Source organism: Schistocerca cancellata, unplaced genomic scaffold, assembly GCF_023864275.1.
Source record: "Schistocerca cancellata isolate TAMUIC-IGC-003103 unplaced genomic scaffold, iqSchCanc2.1 HiC_scaffold_1100, whole genome shotgun sequence".
Taxonomy (NCBI): Eukaryota; Metazoa; Arthropoda; class Insecta; order Orthoptera; family Acrididae; genus Schistocerca; species Schistocerca cancellata.
Genome location: NW_026047099.1, coordinates 4,634,037 through 4,640,303, shown reverse-complemented (window position 1 = coordinate 4,640,303; position 6,267 = coordinate 4,634,037).

Genomic DNA, 6,267 nt, shown 5'->3' with positions numbered 1-6,267 from the left:
GACAAGTCGGCTGGAGGACGATGTATTGAATCGGGACGCAATTTGAGTGTTCCATCGTCATTAGGTGGCCCTGAATGTTACAATTCACTATCAGTTTTTCGTCCGATTCGAAAATCTTTGACTCACAGCAGAACGGCCATAAGGTGCCCGAGGCAGCAATAGACCCATGGGGACAAGTCGGCTGGAGGACGATGTATAGAATGGGGACGCAATTTGAGTGTTCCATCGTCATTAGGAGGCCCTGAATGTTACAATTAACTATCAGTTTTTTGTCCCATTCGATAATCTAGACTCAGGGAGAACGACCATAAGGTGCCCGAGGCAGCAATAGACCCTTGGAGACAAGTCTGCTGGAGGACGAGGTATTGAATCGGGACGCAATTTGAGTGTTCCATCGTCATTAGGAGGCCCTCAACGTTACAATTCACTATCAGTTTTTCGTCCGATTCGAAAATCTTTGACTCACAGCAGAACGGCCATATTGTGCCCGAGGCAGCAATAGACCAATGGAGACAAGTCTGCTGGCGGACGATGTATTGAATCGGGACGCAATTTGAATGATCCATCGTCATTAGGTGGCCCTGAACGTTACAATTCACTATCAGTTTTTCGTCCGATTCGAAAATCTTTAACTCACAGCAGAACGGCCATAAGGTGCCCGAGGCAGCAATAGACCCATGGAGACAAGTCTGCTGGAGGACGATGTATTGAATCGGGAAGCAATTTGGGTGTTCCATCGTCATTAGGAGGCCCTGAATGTTACAATTAACTATCAGTTTTTCGTCCCATTCGATAATCTAGACTCACAGCAGAACGGCCATAAGGTGCCCGAGGCAGCAATAGACCCATGGAGTCAAGTCGGCTGGAGGACGATGTATTGAATCGGGACGCAATTTGTGTGGTCCATCGTCATTAGGATGCCCCGAATGTTACAATTAACTAACAGTTTTTCGTCCCATTCGATAATCTAGACTCACAGCAGAACGGCCATAAGGTGCCCGAGGCAGCAATAGACCCATGGAGACAAGTCTGCTGGAGGACGAGGTATTGAATCGGGACGCAATTTGAGTGTTCCATCGTCATTAGGAGGCCCTCAACGTTACAATTCACTATCAGTTTTTCGTCCGATTCGAAAATCTTTGACTCACAGCAGAACGGCCATATGGTGCCCGAGGCAGCAATAGACCAATGGAGACAAGTCTGCTGGAGGACGATGTATTGAATCGGGACGCAATTTGAATGATCCATCGTCATTAGGTCGCCCTGAACGTTACAATTCACTATCAGTTTTTCGTCCGATTCGAAAATCTTTAACTCACTGCAGAACGGCCATAAGGTGCCCGAGGCAGCAATAGACCCATGGAGACAAGTCTGCTGGAGGACGTATTGAATCGGGACGCAATTTGGGTGTTCCATCGTCATTAGGAGGCCCTGAATGTTCCAATTAACTATCAGTTTTTCGTCCCATTCGATAATCTAGACTCACGGGAGAACGACCATAAGGTGCCCGAGGCAGCAATAGACCCATGGAGACAAGTCGGCTGGAGGATGATGTATTGAATCGGGACGCAATTTGAGTCATCCATCGTCATTAGGTGGCCCTGAAAGTTACAATTCACTATCAGTTTTTCGTCCGATTCGAAAATCTTTGACTCTCAGCAGAACGGCCATAAGGTGCCCGAGGCAGCAATAGACCCATGGAGACAAGTCTGCTGGAGGACGATGTATTGAATCGGGACGCAATTTGAGTGTTCCATCGTCATTAGGAGGCCCTGAGCGTTACAATTCACTATCAGTTTTTCGTCCGATTCGAAAATCTTTGACTCTCAGCAGAACGGCCATAAGGTGCCCGAGGCAGCAATAGACCCATGGAGACAAGTCGGCTGGAGGACGATGTATTGAATCGGGACGCTATTTGAGAGATCCATCGTCAATCGGTGGCCCTGAAAGTTACAATTCCCTATCAGTTTTTCGTCCGATTCGAAAGTCTTTGTCTCACAGCTGAACGGCCATAAGGTGCCCGAGGCAGCAATAGACCCATGGAGACAAGTCTGCTGGAGGACGATGTATTGAATCGGGACGCAATTTGAGTGATCCATCGTGATTAGGAGGCCCTTGAACGTTACAATTCACTATCAGTTTTTCGTCCGATTCGAAAATCTTTGACTCACAGCAGAACGGCCATAAGGTGCCCGAGGCAGCAATAGACCCGTGGAGACAAGTCGGCTGGAGGACGATGTATTGAATCGGGACGCAATTTGAGTGTTCCATCGTCATTAGGTGGCCCTGAATGTTACAATTCACTATCATTTTCTCGTCCGATTCGAAAATCTTTGACTCACAGCAGAACGGCCATAAGGTGCCCGAGGCAGCAATAGACCCATGGGGACAAGTCGGCTGGAGGACGATGTATAGAATGGGGACGCAATTTGAGTGTTCCATCGTCATTAGGAGGCCCTGAATGTTACAATTAACTATCAGTTTTTTGTCCCATTCGATAATCTAGACTCAGGGAGAACGACCATAAGGTGCCCGAGGCAGCAATAGACCCTTGGAGACAAGTCTGCTGGAGGACGAGGTATTGAATCGGGACGCAATTTGAGTGTTCCATCGTCATTAGGAGGCCCTCAACGTTACAATTCACTATCAGTTTTTCGTCCGATTCGAAAATCTTTGACTCACAGCAGAACGGCCATATGGTGCCCGAGGCAGCAATAGACCAATGGAGACAAGTCTGCTGGCGGACGATGTATTGAATCGGGACGCAATTTGAATGATCCATCGTCATTAGGTGGCCCTGAACGTTACAATTCACTATCAGTTTTTCGTCCGATTCGAAAATCTTTAACTCACAGCAGAACGGCCATAAGGTGCCCGAGGCAGCAATAGACCCATGGAGACAAGTCTGCTGGAGGACGATGTATTGAATCGGGACGCAATTTGGGTGTTCCATCGTCATTAGGAGGCCCTGAATGTTACAATTAACTATCAGTTTTTCGTCCCATTCGATAATCTAGACTCACAGCAGAACGGCCATAAGGTGCCCGAGGCAGCAATAGACCCATGGAGTCAAGTCGGCTGGAGGACGATGTATTGAATCGGGACGCAATTTGTGTGGTCCATCGTCATTAGGATGCCCCGAATGTTACAATTAACTAACAGTTTTTCGTCCCATTCGATAATCTAGACTCACAGCAGAACGGCCATAAGGTGCCCGAGGCAGCAATAGACCCATGGAGTCTCAAGTCGGCTGGAGGACGATGTATTGAATCGGGACGCAATTTGTGTGGTCCATCGTCATTAGGTGGCCCTGAATGTTACAATTCAGTATCAGTTTTTCGTCCGATTCGAAAACCTTTGACTCACAGCATAACGGCCATAAGGTGACCGAGGGAGCAATAGACCCATGGAGACAAGTCGGCTGGAGGACGATGTATTGAATCGGGACGCATTTTGCGTGATCCATCGTCATTAGGTGGTCCTGAATGTTACAATTCACTATCAGTTTTTCGTCAGATTCGAAAATCTTTGACTCACAGCAGAACTTCCATAAGGTGCCCGAGGCAGCAATAGACCCATGGAGACAAGTCTGCTGGAGGACGTATTGAATCGGGACGCAATTTGGGTGTTCCATCGTCATTAGGAGGCCCTGAATGTTACAATTAACTATCAGTTTTTCGTCCCATTCGATAATCTAGACTCACGGGAGAACGACCATAAGGTGCCCGAGGCAGCAATAGACCCATGGAGACAAGTCGGCTGGAGGATGATGTATTGAATCGGGACGCAATTTGAGTCATCCATCGTCATTAGGTGGCCCTGAAAGTTACAACTCACTATCAGTTTTTCGTCCGATTCGAAAATCTTTGATTCACAGCAGAACGGCCATAAGGTCCCCGAGGCAGCAATAGACCCATGGAGACAAGTCTGCTGGAGGACGAGGTATTGAATCGGGACGCAATTTGAGTGTTCCATCGTCATTAGGAGGCCCTCAACGTTACAATTCACTATCAGTTTTTCGTCCGATTCGAAAATCTTTGACTCACAGCAGAACGGCCATATGGTGCCCGAGGCAGCAATAGACCAATGGAGACAAGTCTGCTGGAGGACGATGTATTGAATCGGGACGCAATTTGAATGATCCATCGTCATTAGGTCGCCCTGAACGTTACAATTCACTATCAGTTTTTCGTCCGATTCGAAAATCTTTAACCCACTGCAGAACGGCCATAAGGTGCCCGAGGCAGCAATAGACCCATGGAGACAAGTCTGCTGGAGGACGTATTGAATCGGGACGCAATTTGGGTGTTCCATCGTCATTAGGAGGCCCTGAATGTTCCAATTAACTATCAGTTTTTCGTCCCAATCGATAATCTAGACTCACGGGAGAACGACCATAAGGTGCCCGAGGCAGCAATAGACCCATGGAGACAAGTCGGCTGGAGGATGATGTATTGAATCGGGACGCAATTTGAGTCATCCATCGTCATTAGGTGGCCCTGAAAGTTACAATTCACTATCAGTTTTTCGTCCGATTCGAAAATCTTTGATACACAGCAGAACGGCCATAAGGTCCCCGAGGCAGCAATAGACCCATGGAGACAAGTCTGCTGGAGGACGATGTATTGAATCGGGACGCAATTTGAGTGTTCCATCGTCATTAGGAGGCCCTGAGCGTTACAATTCACTATCAGTTTTTCGTCCGATTCGAAAATCTTTGACTCTCAGCAGAACGGCCATAAGGTGCCCGAGGCAGCAATAGACCCATGGAGACAAGTCGGCTGGAGGACGATGTATTGAATCGGGACGCTATTTGAGAGATCCATCGTCAATCGGTGGCCCTGAAAGTTACAATTCCCTATCAGTTTTTCGTCCGATTCGAAAGCCTTTGTCTCACAGCTGAACGGCCATAAGGTGCCCGAGGCAGCAATAGACCCATGGAGACAAGTCTGCTGGAGGACGATGTATTGAATCGGGACGCAATTTGAGTGATCCATCGTGATTAGGAGGCCCTTGAACGTTACAATTCACTATCAGTTTTCCGTCCGATTCGAAAATCTTTGACTCACAGCAGAACGGCCATAAGGTGCCCGAGGCAGCAATAGACCCATGGAGACAAGTCGGCTGGAGGACGATGTATTGAATCGGGACGCAATTTGAGTGTTCCATCGTCATTAGGTGGCCCTGAATGTTACAATTCACTATCAGTTTTTCGTCCGATTCGAAAATCTTTGACTCACAGCAGAACGGCCATAAGGTGCCCGAGGCAGCAATAGACCCATGGGGACAAGTCGGCTGGAGGACGATGTATAGAATGGGGACGCAATTTGAGTGTTCCATCGTCATTAGGAGGCCCTGAATGTTACAATTAACTATCAGTTTTTTGTCCCATTCGATAATCTAGACTCAGGGAGAACGACCATAAGGTGCCCGAGGCAGCAATAGACCCTTGGAGACAAGTCTGCTGGAGGACGAGGTATTGAATCGGGACGCAATTTGAGTGTTCCATCGTCATTAGGAGGCCCTCAACGTTACAATTCACTATCAGTTTTTCGTCCGATTCGAAAATCTTTGACTCACAGCAGAACGGCCATATGGTGCCCGAGGCAGCAATAGACCAATGGAGACAAGTCTGCTGGCGGACGATGTATTGAATCGGGACGCAATTTGAATGATCCATCGTCATTAGGTGGCCCTGAACGTTACAATTCACTATCAGTTTTTCGTCCGATTCGAAAATCTTTAACTCACAGCAGAACGGCCATAAGGTGCCCGAGGCAGCAATAGACCCATGGAGACAAGTCTGCTGGAGGACGATGTATTGAATCGGGACGCAATTTGGGTGTTCCATCGTCATTAGGAGGCCCTGAATGTTACAATTAACTATCAGTTTTTCGTCCCATTCGATAATCTAGACTCACAGCAGAACGGCCATAAGGTGCCCGAGGCAGCAATAGACCCATGGAGTCAAGTCGGCTGGAGGACGATGTATTGAATCGGGACGCAATTTGTGTGGTCCATCGTCATTAGGATGCCCCGAATGTTACAATTAACTAACAGTTTTTCGTCCCATTCGATAATCTAGACTCACAGCAGAACGGCCATAAGGTGCCCGAGGCAGCAATAGACCCATGGAGTCTCAAGTCGGCTGGAGGACGATGTATTGAATCGGGACGCAATTTGTGTGGTCCATCGTCATTAGGTGGCCCTGAATGTTACAATTCAGTATCAGTTTTTCGTCCGATTCGAAAACCTTTGACTCACAGC